Source organism: Channa argus, chromosome 1, assembly GCF_033026475.1.
Source record: "Channa argus isolate prfri chromosome 1, Channa argus male v1.0, whole genome shotgun sequence".
In the NCBI taxonomy this organism is placed as follows: Eukaryota; Metazoa; Chordata; class Actinopteri; order Anabantiformes; family Channidae; genus Channa; species Channa argus.
Genome location: NC_090197.1, coordinates 39,103,427 through 39,117,229, shown reverse-complemented (window position 1 = coordinate 39,117,229; position 13,803 = coordinate 39,103,427). Strand labels below are relative to the sequence as shown.

Below are 13,803 nucleotides of genomic sequence, written 5' to 3'. Positions count from 1 at the left end.
ATTTCCAATTATATTATAAACAGAAATCGAGAGTTGGAGGCTGCAGATGTTCAGCATTTTAAATGGTAAAGAATGTAAACAATTAATTATCAAAGTTATTATCAAGGTTTTTAACAACTACAGCACAGAAATGCTTGTGTTTTGTCTTCAAATTTTCAATTTACAATTTACACTCTTGGAGACAGAAAAACTCATGCTGCACTGTCAGATGAAGCCTCTTTCTCTGTTTTGTGTTCATGAAACAAAAGGCTAGTTTGGCCAAATCAGGACTGACATCATTGGCAACAGCTGCAGGCTGCACGTACTGTGTGTCTGCATGTGCGTGTGTATGTCTCTGTGTGTTTACGTATGTGTGTGCCTGTGTTTGTGTCTTTCAAGATGAGGTGACCTGATTGCTCAGCTGAGCAGTGAGGGAAGACCCAGCCTTGTGTTGTCAGAGTAGCATCAATGAAAACCACCAAAGATGGACCACAATGCATCTTGGTCGGCAGCCCCTCCCTGTTAGAATCCTTTAGTGTTTCGCGTATCTGCCATTGCCCCCCTTGCACTACATGCATACCCTCCCCCATCTCCACATATACACTCACACGCACATTGGCACTCCTGACCATGCCAAAGCACATTTGGAGATGAAAAATGATCCATCACTGGCAGTGCACTGCTGTATCAGCTCCCAGCTATAGAATGGTGGGTCAGCCCAAATCCTGTTTAAAGAGCCTTTATCCTTATTGCTGTAAAGATAAAGCTACTTGGAACTAGACTTCTCCTCTCCCCTCCCCGACCACAGGTAGTCCACATCAATCACATGCAGCATGTTGATGTGATTCCATTAGCAATTTTCATTTCCGCTAAAACACTGTTAACGTTTTATTTAAGAAAAGAAAACAAAAGCTTGATATATTTCTACTCTGCCAGCTACAGGGGCTGGCAGTTTGTAAAAACTGCAAAAACATGTCTCACTCTGCCTAAAGGAGCTGTTAACCCACTTAAATGAATTGAATTTGTTTAGATTTCAGTGGATAGTTTTGCTATTACATGATGGCCCAAATTCTGTTTGAATAGGCCTTTTCTTTCTAAGAATACAGTTTTAGAAAACCTGCAAATTCGCATAATTTTCAGCATGATTATAATCCCATTTAATGATATTAGCCAACACCACAAAGCGCTAAATATTGACAGCTTTGGTCTCAACAGAGACAGTACTGTATATTATTACTGGTCTTGTGTAAAGTGCTTTGACAAGGTATATACACACTTAAATAGAAATGAGAATCACCTCACCTTAATGGCCCTGTGGCAAACTGTGTGTTTATGTGTGAGGTTTAATAATCTTAGGATCAGCCCACCCCATCTGCTCTGACTTATTTCTCCCTGAACCCTCTCTGATTTGTCCAGAAGAAGGAAGACAGATAAGTTAGATTTTAAGCAGCACGTTAAGGGGCTAGAGGGGGTGCTGAATTGAAAGCTGCATGGCGGGAAGAGTGAGGGTGAAGAGGCTTGAGGGAGAAAATTAAGGAGAATGAAGCAGCTAAGAAACGTGTTGAAGGTGGGGGTTCTGCAGCAGTATTGGTGAAGTTCAGATAACTGAAGGATTAGTGGATGCACAATGAACTTGGAGCTGCTGTAGCTCCCATTCAGAATAGCCAGTGGTTAAGTGGCTCTTCTGAATGTACTGTGAGGATAAAAAGGATGTACTTACACACTTGGACATGCACATATAGGTTTCTTCTAGCACCCACATTCATAAAGATCACTGGCTTTCACCTTGTCCCTTCAGGGGTCACCACAGCCATAAGTGTTCCACACAGATGCCCTTCCTCCCCCAGCCCTTGATGGCTGAGTGGGGTGGGATTTGAACCCACTGCCTTCTGCATCCCAACCCATTCTACTGCTCTAGCACTACTAGAGCTTCAGTCTTCACTTACTCTGCCCATCGCACGTCCTCATTTGTTCTCAAAGTGGAAACGTAAATAGTGCCCAACAAATTTGAATTTACTTCACTTAAGTTGCATTTGCTGACATTTACTGTTGAGTTCTGTCTTAAGGATTTCTGCCTTCAGTAGTAATATATGTGTTTTTTCATTTATGGATTTGTTACAAAACAAAAAAATCACGACAAAACTTTAAAATATTTATTTTATTTAACGAACTATGTCCAATTTCTCATTTCCACAGTGTTTAATGTTATCTTAATGCAGCCCGCTAAACAAAACTCCTCTGAAAACAATCATAATTAAAATCAAGACATTGAGAATTAACTTACATTGAGAACTTGTATGCACTTTTCAGTACTCTTTTCTATGGTAATCAAGTTTCAACTACTCTTTCTCCATGCTCCTCTTATGCCTCTTCCCTCTGCTCTTCACTTTCTTCTCAGCTCTGTCCGTCCTTTAACAAAGACCTGATACACCTGCTGTAGAAACGCGAGCAGGCCAGACTTACTGTGTTGCTTTTGTTACCCTCTCCAAGCACACAGTTGCCAAGTGAAGCAAATACAATAGAAGGAGTCACAGTAATATTTGCTGTTCATGTTGAGAAACGCTTGCTTAAAGTGAGAAGTGCTTGTATGGTATGAGCACATTGATACACAAAACTCACTTGACTGTGGATTTTGTGCGTCATTGAAATCGCCTTTATGTGGTTGTTGAATTGTTTGCTTGGCCCGTGTTCACACGAGTGAGTGTCTATGTAGATTGAACAGATGTTTCTGATTGTGTGTGGGCCCATGCGCATCAGCAAGAATGCAGAGGCTCAGGTGTCTGTCTGGTTTCACGTTGGAGTGCAAACCTGAACACTGATTTCAGCAGGGGTCATCTGTCCTGCTCCACAGGTCTCAGAGGTTTTGTTTAGGGAGTTTACACACTAAACAGACATATACATACATACATACTTAGATGAAAAGCATGAGGGCACATTATATGTCTGACCCAAGTCAATATTTTATGTCATTTATTATTACACATTTTAAATATTTCCATTTTGTTTATATTTTTGCATTCAATTTATTTTGCATAAAAACATATTTGATTTAACTGCTTTCTACATCTTAGTCCTTATATTCTGACAACACATCCTCCTTTTGTCTTTGTAAAAACTCGTTGCAACAAGTGACTTTAAAAATAAGTGAAAACTCTTAACTGCTGTATCTGACAGGTCTTTTGTCTCTCTTGTTTTATACCATGCAACCCCCCTTTCTCTTTTCTCTTCTGCCTCTTTTACAGGAACTGGCCAATTTCCTGAGCCTGTTTTTCCATTTTGTATGTATCTCTTACATGTGTATGTTTCACTGTGTGCCTGGTTGTCATCTTCTGTCTCTGAATGGCTCTCAGCTAACAGCTTCAAACACCGGTTAAATATCATGGGACCGAGCCTTAAGAATGGCTTAGTCTGGAGCAGAGTTTAAGTCAGATTGTTGCTTCTTCAGCTTAATGCTCTTACAAAATACAAGTTTTTGGACAGGCACTACTTAAATGTTTTACAAATAGACAGGAACAAATAGCTTTATCACCATCCAAGGATGCCAATTACACTAATGATCAAATCTGAAGAACATGCCTCTACCAATGAACAGATGGTATTGAATAAGCAAGATCCGTTAGAACAAGTTATTGCAGATAAAAAAGTTAGCTAATTCTTGTGTATGCGTATGCTAATGTGTGTATATTATGTTTTTATAGGGTAAAAATATTCATTTGCGCAAGTTGTGCATAAATACAAAGGTCAACAGTAAAGCAAAACTGCACGTAAGCTTTTATAGTATAAGCCATGTTATTTTTTTTCTGTCTCTCATTAGACATAAGCGTGAGCTGAGCTGTCATATTTGTCAGTGTATCCCTCTAATGGCCTCTTGTCCACCTGAGGCAGTGCATCTTTGATCAAAGCTGCCCAATGTTCCCCTCTAGCTCCAAATCAGGCCGGCCACGAACAGAATAGCCTCACAAATGCTTTCCTATTCAGATTGTGGCAATTACTATTCGACACAAAGTTAATTTAGTGCCTGCTGTCAGCATGTTTGTGTAATTGGTGTGTGTGTGTGTGTGTGTGTGTGTGTGTGTGTGTGTGTGTGTGTGTGTGTGTGTGTGTGTGTGTGTGTGTGTGTGTGTGTGTGTGTGTGGCCAGTGCTGCCTCAGTTGATGAGGGAGGTCCTTATGGCCCATGGCACAGTGGCTCTTGGAAATCAATGTTTGATTTGCCGGCTACTTGATAAAGGATTTAATGCTGAAATATGCCCCCCACCCTCTCCTGCCCTACTCACAGTAAAGAAATTGCCTTATTGAGTTCATTTGTTCATTTTGCCCTCAATCAGGTCCATGTTTGCAAAGTTGTGGTGGTATTTTTCTGTGCTAATGCATGTGTGTGCAGGTAATAAGACAGCTGCCATGACCTGACAGGCCTCGTGTCAATTCGCTGCTGACTGCCAGTGTGTGTGTGTGTGTGTGTGTGTGTGTGTGCAGTGTCCAGAGTTGTGTGACCCCACCCCCCACCCCCCAGGTGCTCCCTGCTCTCAGTTTGTGTATCGACCAGACTTTGGAATGGAGAAATGCCTGACCAGCATACAAAATCAATGCTACTGCTGTTTTCTCTCCTCCAACGGCCTCCTGTTATCTGCAGTGAATACAAAGAATATTTTGTAACACAATAGACGCAGTCATACGCCTCACCTGTATGGTCACTCCCTTTTCACAACCATGGCGGGGTCACATACAACCCCACAGGATATTAGACTAAATGACAAGTCAGTGCTTAGTGTGCTTTTTTCCCCGTTGTGTGTGCAGTAGAGTCATTGGTAGACCTTCACTGCTGCAGCTTTCATTGCACTGCAAAGTTTATTTTTTCATCCACTATATACATTCACTCTGCTGTGCCAGCAAATCAAACAAGGCAGCTGCACATGTGAATGAAACATCATCCGTCTTCTATTGTGTTGAGTAGCATTAGCAAAGTGGCCAACAAGTGTGTATTTAGCCAGGGGGCAGGCCCATTTTATTTCAGGCTCAGGGATAAAATCAAGCCTATTTTCACCATTATGCAAGTGTTCCTCTTCTCTCTCTCTCTCTCTCTCTCTCTCTCTCTCTCTCTCTCTCTCTCTCTCTCTCTCTCTCTCTCTCTCTCACTCACTGTCCTAAACTCTTTCTTTCTAGCTATTTGCCTCTCTGGGATTATAGGTGGTGGGAGGAGGAGGGGAGGTGGCAGATTAGCGGCGGCTGTCCGGCGCGTCCGTCTGTCTACTGTCAGAAAATAGAATTCATTTGTGTGATCCAGATGCTTATGCTCAGCTCTCTGCATCTGTTTGTGTGTGTGTGTGTGTGTGTGTGTGTGTGTGTGTGTGTGTGTGTGTGTGTGTGCACGCGTGTGTGTGTGTTGCTCAGTCAGAGGAGAGGATTGGCTGCTGGGCTGGGGCAGGAGTGTTTGATGGTGGAGGTGGAGCTCACATCCGCTAGGCAGCTTTTGTTCTCACATCAAAGAAAACGGCCATGGCCTGATGACTAAGTACCCTGTTTAACCACCCTGACAGGGTACAGTATAAACAGAAATGTGTACTGACATATATACAGAGCGCATACATTCTGGCCATAGTTCAAGGAAGTTCTTAATTTGGTACTTTGTGTAGATTTCTAAAAAGAATTCCAACTACAGTGCCAAAGTGGAATCAAAATACAGCACTTTATGAACAAATGTCTGGTTGATAAGAAAGGAAATCAAAGAAAACAAGGGCAAACATGCTGTTTCTACCTCAAATCAAACCACAGTATTTTTCTCAAAATTTAAAAATGGTTTTGTATAAAAACATGTTTATAAGAAAGATAAAAAACACTAGCATGAAAAAAACAAATGATACACATCTCTACTTACAAAAGCAACTTAACTCATTTCAACATTTTTGATGAAATACTTTGTTGATTTTGGGCTTTGCTCACGAAATTGTGATGGGACTTTTCACCATTTCATGACGGTTTATAAACTAAATGCTAAGTCAATAGTCGCAACAAATATGTGGTGATGGAGAGAAGACAATGATACAGACAGAACTACAGAGGGGGAGTGGGGTCCTCTGTTGGGACTGGCAATTTCTGAATGAGAGTGGAGGGCTTTGGAGCAGGATGCTGGATGAGTTCTGTGTAGTCCCCAAAGGAAGTACCACAGGAGGGCAGGGGGAGTGAAAGAGAGGCAGAAGGTCCTGTTATTATTACCTTTCTACTCTTCCTCCTGTCCTGTCTTTATCACTCCTGGCACCCCCTCTTAAATACTCTACCCTTCCTCACCGCTTTTGTTCTAAGTCCAAGTCCACTTCTCTGTTGTAAGCAGCCCTTTCACAGCCTTTGGGTTGCAGTGTACTCACTCCCAAACATCACTTTGGGAGGTGTTTAATGCTATTACGAGGTGGCAGTCCAGGCACTATGCCCTGCAACAAGGGGAGATGGACTCATGCCGCGGCTAAACGCGACTTACGTTTCTTAATTCACTTAAACTCTGTTACTTGTGCTCCCTGCCACGAGCCACTTAACTTCCTGGTTGGCAATGGCCGTTTAATTCCCATCTGAGACTACTGTAATGTGAAAATATGTTCTTTTTGTTGCTTTGAGGTGAGAAAGAACATTACAAGGTTCTTTGACAGGTCAAAAATCAAGGCTGGATCTAGGATGTGTTTTATTGCTAACTTGAGTTATCTGGCTTTTGACAGCAGAGGGTTATCAGGCGGATTTTGGGTTATAGTTCTCTGTGTCATTTAGGTTGCTGGTAAGATTTGATAATCCTTTCCACAGTGGTTAATTCTTCTTCTACTTCAGATAATTAAAAGACTTCGGTCTTGCATATTTTCTTACATATACAAATCTTAATCTACAGTATAGTGCAGTGAGAATTTACACAACAGAAACTAGATAAGGCAATTATACATCAATTATGCAACATACTACTAATAACATTAACGTCAGAAGCCGGTGCAGAGAAATAATTAAACATCTCTCTAGGTCGCTTTGCCCACTTTTCTACATAAACATCAGCATTTTGGTGTTTCTTCCTTATCTACAATCTCTTGGCTATAAATTAAATGAGCAACAGTGTGGACTCATTAAAAATTCATGCCATGTATTAAGCGTGAAACACCAATTAGCCCACCTAGCTCCTTTTTTACAATAGCAAATAATAAAAGCCCCCGCAGTCGGCCACTCCCCAGCCGTTCACTGCCTCAACCACTCTCACCTGTCACCTCTGTCTTTCTTTCATTGTATCCCTCTCTCTTCATCTCTCTCTCTAGCCTCCTGTTGTTGTCACACCAGATCACCAGTAAACAGGCTTTTCACTGGATTTGATGGAGTGCAGTGTTTTGATCTGCTGGGATTTGTATGTGTGTGGGGGGGGTATTCTAATGCTGTTGAGCTCTGCAGGTGGCAGCGGACAATGGTATTATAGACACAGACAGAAATACACACCGCCTGGCACACACACACAGACTCACATTGTGTAAACATTTAGATGAGACTGTTACAGTTCACATCGTCTCATCGTGCTTTTTGACAGGAGTGTCTTGAGAAGATCAGAGCGCCTGGAGCACAGAGGCTGTTTCCCGCCACATGCTCTACATCAAATATGGATGCGTGTGGGAAGCTACTGCATCACTAGAGCAGTCTAAAGCCACCGTGCAGTCAACCTGCTCATCAAAAGGCTGCCGTCACTTTATACATATGAAATCATATAACATACCTCCTCCACCTTGTATTTGTACATGCGTTTGTATGTGCATCACCGGCGGTATACGCTTTGAGGATCACAGCATGCAAGAAAGCAGCAAAAGAGAATACGTCAGTATTGTGGTGTTTCTGTAGCTGATGATTAGGTTTGTTCAAACATGTACGACACATCAGCACAAATGGCAAGTTGTCATCACCTCCCTGCACTTCAAACGGCACAGAACTGATGGATGTACATCCTGCCTCAACAGCTTTCCACAAACAACCAAGCAACTCGCCCAGCTGGTTCTGCAGAATGGTGAGATCATCTGTAGTGTTGAACTGATTGGTCAAAAGTCACAACATTAATCAAAAATGTTAATTTTTGATTAAGTAATTTACAAACTTTGCTGTTTTTTCTGTTTTATAGTATGTTAAATATTTTGTCAATATGACACTTGGCTTTGGAAACTTGTAATGGACATTGATGATTATTTTCTAGCCTTAAAAACATGAGCTAATTAAGGGGGGAACTCTCATCTGATGTCACTGGAGTCGCTATTGTCGGGTTCAAAGAACCTAGGTTCTGAAACACCTCAATTGTGCTCCTCATGTCTGCCTAAAACCATAAGCTCAAAGCTATATTAGCTACTACTTGATATCCACAGCTGGATATCAGGCTAAAATGCCTGCAGTTGAGTTGCATTGTGGGTAATGTGGGTGTCAGGTTTTGACAATGGGATAGAATGCATGGAATATAAAAGAAAATACTTCTAACCATCACAAGTTCCATTTTGTTAAATTGGTGTAGGTCTCTTTCACAAAAAATAAAAACAATTAATAGTGAAGTAATCATTAGCCTTAGTTTGCTTTAGTGTGTCATTTTAATTGGCCACAAATTCTGTCAAGGCCAGGAGGTAGATTTGATTTGATATGCTTGCTGGCTGAGGAAAACCCTCCTTTACTCCCTGTAGGTGTTGTTAAAATCAGACAGACTTCATTAATAGTCTGATCTGGATGTAATTAAGAATGAACAGAGGGCGGCCGGCAGGGACAGAGAAAGCGAGATGGAGGCAAGGAGAGATTCTCCTCCCAGCTTCTTTATAAATCCCTCCATCACTAGTGTTGACAGGCCAGGAAGAGGGGAGTAGGAGGAGGTCAGTGGAGTGGGGTTTAGATCAAGTTGACCCTTCTTATGTCATCTTCTTTTAACAGGTTCTTGATGAGGAAGGTCTGTTACAGCCGGTAAACACTGGGAGTGCGGCTATGACTGCATTCTCAGATGTTTCGGCTCATTTGTCCGTAATTAGTCTGCCTGCCTGCCTTTGTTTTGTGTGTGTGTGTGTGTGTCATCTGAAACAGACCTGTACACGTACAAACACACATACACACTCTACTTTTTCTACACTTGTGTTTACGCAGCACTGGGTGGAAAACATAAATTGGAGACAGAGCGTTCCCCGTCTGCGGGGCTTGGAAGAGGGTTTGGGCTTGGAAAGCTGGCTTTCCTCTCAGGAAGTGTTGTTCCTCACTACTCTCCATAAACACTGGAAAAGAGACCCAAAGAAAATGTCCCAGACTCACTTTTTCCACTGTAAATACACACACATACACATATTATACTGCTCCCTCTCTCTCTGTTTCTCTCATGTGTCTCTTTGCTCTCTCGGCAGAAGGCCATATATTTTCCTGAAGGAACCTACAGCATAACAGAGTCTGCTGTTCAGGAAACTTGGTCTGCGTAGATCAGCTGCCTCAGCTTTTAAATGTATGCATGGTATTTGTTTTAAATGGCTTGCAATGTCCAGTGTCACGTAAAGTCAACTTTTTCATAAAGAGTTTCATTGAAGCACTGCTTATCAGGATTTGCTCGTTTGCGTTGAACCCTTGTGTGTAAGAGTGCCAGTATGGTGCAACGAAATTACCTCTCACAGCAGAGTAAATGTTACTTTGCAGTTCTTAACAAGTGGTTGGATCACAGGTCCCCTCGTGTGCTGTGCAAGTTAATAAATCTACACCAGTGAGAAAAAGCAAGAAAGCTTTTTCCATCAGTTTTAGTTGTCATGGCATTTATTCCCACGCTGGAGCAGTATGGTATGAAAATATCATCACTAAGTCTCAAAAACATCAAATAAGACATAAAATGTTCACAGTTTATCTTTGTCAGAGCTTGGATTTGACAGCAGGGAGCAGGACTCTATTCTATCACAGACAAATTGGCCACTGAGATTGAATTGCAGTTGTTTTTTTAATCAGCAGGGTCTCATATCTACCTGCCAGTCATTTTTAATGCACTGAGCTAACTCTGCAAAAGCAGACATTTGCTGTGGGTGGTGGTATTTTGTTGCAATTCCAACCAGACATTATCGCTTGCTGCTATTCTCTGCGTGTTCGTAAAAACACAGAGCTCACTTTGCCACCCAGCCGGCTTACACAGCACCCTAATCTATGTGTGTGCAGATGTGTAGAGAGACCTCCAAGGGGTAAAGCAAAAGAGTGTCAGAGAGAGAGAGGTTAGAAACCCTTTTTTTTATTACATTTCCTCCGCAGTGAAAGAGGAGGCAAGATGGACACTCCATATCTCCCCTCTGCGCCAGAAAACTCATCTAAATGGAAAACACATTGTCTTCATTATTTTGCGAGAGCTGAAAGAACAGGGTTGTCATGGTAACAGCCATCTGAGTGAGCGCAAGCGGGCGGCCGAGGGGCTGGTTTTAGGGCCATAGGAATGGTGAGAGAGACAGAAAAGACGAGAAGGTGGTGGGAGGGAGGGAGCAAGGAGTCACGGCGGGTGGAAGGAGAGAAGAGGGGACTGATATGAAGAGGGTGGAGATGGAGGGAAGACAATAGAGGTGGAGAGAGGAAAACAAGGAAATTCTGGGGTGAAACAGACAGAGAGGAAAGAGCAGTGGGTGTGATGGGGGGTGACAGAGAAAAGAAAGCAAATAGTTCATGAGAGGAAGGAGGGAGTGTCTTTTCCAGTAGAGCCAGACAGTGCAAATGGCCAGTTAGTGGTTCTCAGAGAGCAGTTCAGAGGCCCTCATTAATTTCAAGGGGAAGCAAGATGGTAGATTTAACATCTTTGTGCGCGCGCCCCTGTGTGTGTGTGTAAATGCATGATATGATGTACAGTGAGGGGAAGAGCAGCTGAATCCTTGCCCGGTGAGCTAACTCTAGTTGACCAGGTGCTTTGGTAAACAAGTTTAGAGGGCGACAGACTCCACTCCTCTCCCCAGCCGCTCCTGCTCAGCCAGTGCCACAGCAGTGATCGACAACCTGCCTGCTGCTGTCTTTATTAGTTGCTCCCTTAGAACGGCCCCTGGCAGGAGCAAGCCCAACACCATAACACCCTTCATCAAATATTTACCCCTCCTGAATCTACAATGTGCACCAAGGCCACATCAAATAAAACCAAGTGCTGAGGCGAGATCTAATCCAGTCCAATCCCTCTCCTTGTCAACTTCATTCTCTTCCCTTTCTGATGCTGGATGGATTTTCATGACGCTCCTGTCAGAGGATTAGGGCTGTTGCTGCACAGAGAAGGATCTAGATGATTGTTTATTCACAAGTGTTTTCCTGCTTCTCTATTAGACAGCCACTGGCACTGACGTGACTGGGGCCTGACATGACATCGTTGTGACAGCCGTCGGGTGATTAAGGAAATTTAAGTAATTGCTTAAGTCTTTGTGGTTAAATACTTAGAACTTTCCCCTGGCATATTTAGCTAGGCTGTGACATCCATTAAGATTTCACATCTAACCCTGTGCCTCCTCAAAGGAGCTGTATCACTATTGTTTGTGGATTTTCTGATTTGAGAAATACATGCTGTCAGATTAAGCCAATATATACAGTATATCCTGTTTTTTTGTTAAATGATACTTTGCTGTTCTCTGCGTTGCATTGCATAGTCAGTTTTTGTGTTGGGGTCAATGTACAATGTCTCCCAGCAGCCAGGGCGACGTATTTCCTTCACATCTAGATCTCCCGAAGATAAATGTTAAAGAGCCGTCAGAGCTTCACAGCTTCTCTCAGCGCTGAGGCCATGGGGAAATTATGTTTGTTTTTTTCTCTCATCAGCTCCCTCCAGATGTGCAATCATGGTCAAGGGAGGAGCGAGGGCTGCGGCTTGTGATTGACCGGCACTTAGGGAAAGTGACTGCGTGCACTCGGTTGGCTGTTTGGTTGCTCTGGCTGGCTGGCCGGCCAGCTGCTTGGCTGCCTGTAGGTCTTAGTGATTCATGTCACACTGTAATTGGTTTACCTGCTCCCTGTGTGTCTGCGCTCTGAGAGGACCAAAACAAATTACCCAGGGATGACCTCTCACCATCTCTCTCTCCTGCTTCACAACCATTTCCCCCTATCTCTCCCTGCATGTCTCTCCCTGTCTCCCACTACATGCAATATGTTGTGTGAGTGTTTTTCTCTCTCCCTTTTTCCTCCCATCTATTTGTCTGTCTCATTGCCCCGCACTCCCTTCTACATACCTCAGATTTCACAAGCAGAGCCACAACAGAATAACATTTCAGATAGAAAGCATATCAGAGCACAAACACACACATTAAAGCCTCTTGAGGCTTGAGGATGTGTGTTTCTGTGACTGCCTGCTATGTCAAACATCATTTCAACATGTTACGCGCACATGCATGTGTGAAGATAAGCTGATAGGATGGACTTTGTGTTACAGTACTTGAGATCACAAATAAACACGCAAGCTAGTAGTGTACTTTGTAGTACTGAAAGAGTGTTTTATGAAAGCTGCAGTGAAGCGCATTAGCCTTTCAATGCTGCGTTTTGTGCTCACTGTGCCAAATAGTACCTGTGTGGATTGTCCCCTTCAGTGTATGAAACTGGTGCACTGTGCACACCATTAGGCTGTTTAATTTTCACAGCAGCAGATGTTTTGTGTTTTCTGCTACTCATACCCTCATAGAGTTCTGCACAGATACACAGCAAGATGAATGTGCGCATCATTCTGTCTTTGCCCGTGTAGAAAGGTCTGGTTGTCTCTAAGGTTATCTCACTGCTTCAGTAAAAATCCACTGTCAAAGGAATCTACTCGGAGTGTGCAAAACTTGAAAATGTGATTTGTTTGTGTTTGTTGGATCACTGGTTGCACAAATTGTTCTTCTTTAGCCTTGTTCTAGTGTCCTCTGTTTCATACCAACTGTAGGGGGCACTCTGATGCTGGCAGGCTGATGGAAACATCGATAACGACTCACGTATTATGACAGCAGCACAGGCTTGATGCTGTATAAAGAGAATTTCTCTGCTACCTACAGGCAAGTTTAAACTAGTTCTCCCAGGTATTTGCAATGTTGCAATCGCAACAATTACCTTAACCAATCCCTGTAAATTCTGTGCGATCCTGCAATTTAACACATCGTTAAGACATTACAATTTATTTTAACAAAGCTATGGCATGATCGACATTTTATCACAAACACAGCCGTGAAATCCTGAAAGAATGTGAAACCCATTGACTTAACAGTCACCTGGAACAACTATAATCTTAAGATTGAAAAGTGTTGGGGTTTTTTTGTCACATAAGATATATTGGCCAGCTGACCGGTCTAAATTTATACATCGGCTCAACAAGATTTTAACATCATATTATCTTAATGAGCAAAGCTGTAACAGAAATAAATAATAATTTAATATCGCATCATTTTCTAATTATTGTTGGGCAGTTGTGAAAGATATTAAGTGCAGCTTTTTGTCCAAGAAAGCCTCTTCTACACTAATCTGGTGAATCAAGTTACTTTATTGACAGTTGCATGCCAAGGTTTTGTAGAATTGTCTGTTTTATGTATTTGTGTTAGAATATGATACCAGTCCATTGATTCGCTGTTGGTCCATTTTTACCTCCATAACTTTTGACTGAAAAACTTAGCCTTGTTTAAAAAGCAGGCCTTGCACAGCTGTCTAATACCAATTTCTCTGTCAATATATATTTTGTACAGTACTTATACTTGTGTCAGTTCACACAGTGTTTCAGCATGATTTCTAATTGGAAATGCTTGAGAATAGTTTTCTATTGGTTAATTGGATTTGTCCAATAAAAGATAATAAAGAAATAAAGGTTGACCGTAGGATCTGTCGCACTGTAGGACATTTTGTTCCACCAAGTGCAGGG

The 13,803-nt window shown here is 42.3% G+C and overlaps 1 protein-coding gene across 9 annotated transcripts in view; it reads left to right on the top strand.

Moving 5' to 3' along the window:
• Nucleotides 1-13,803, top strand: part of LOC137134310 (zinc finger MIZ domain-containing protein 1-like) — a 91,138-nt gene that overhangs the window by 39,966 nt on the left and 37,369 nt on the right. The window contains exons 4-6 of one of the 9 annotated variants that reach the window (XM_067519012.1): nucleotides 11,262-11,338; nucleotides 11,748-11,891; nucleotides 12,841-12,949. The exons of 5 other annotated variants lie outside the window; for them this stretch is intronic. The gene's annotated coding sequence lies outside the window, so the exon portion shown is untranslated. The remainder of the gene's footprint in view (nucleotides 1-11,261; nucleotides 11,339-11,747; nucleotides 11,892-12,840; nucleotides 12,950-13,803) is intronic. 3 more of the 9 variants (XM_067519029.1, XM_067519038.1, XM_067519021.1) reach the window with 3 other exon arrangements.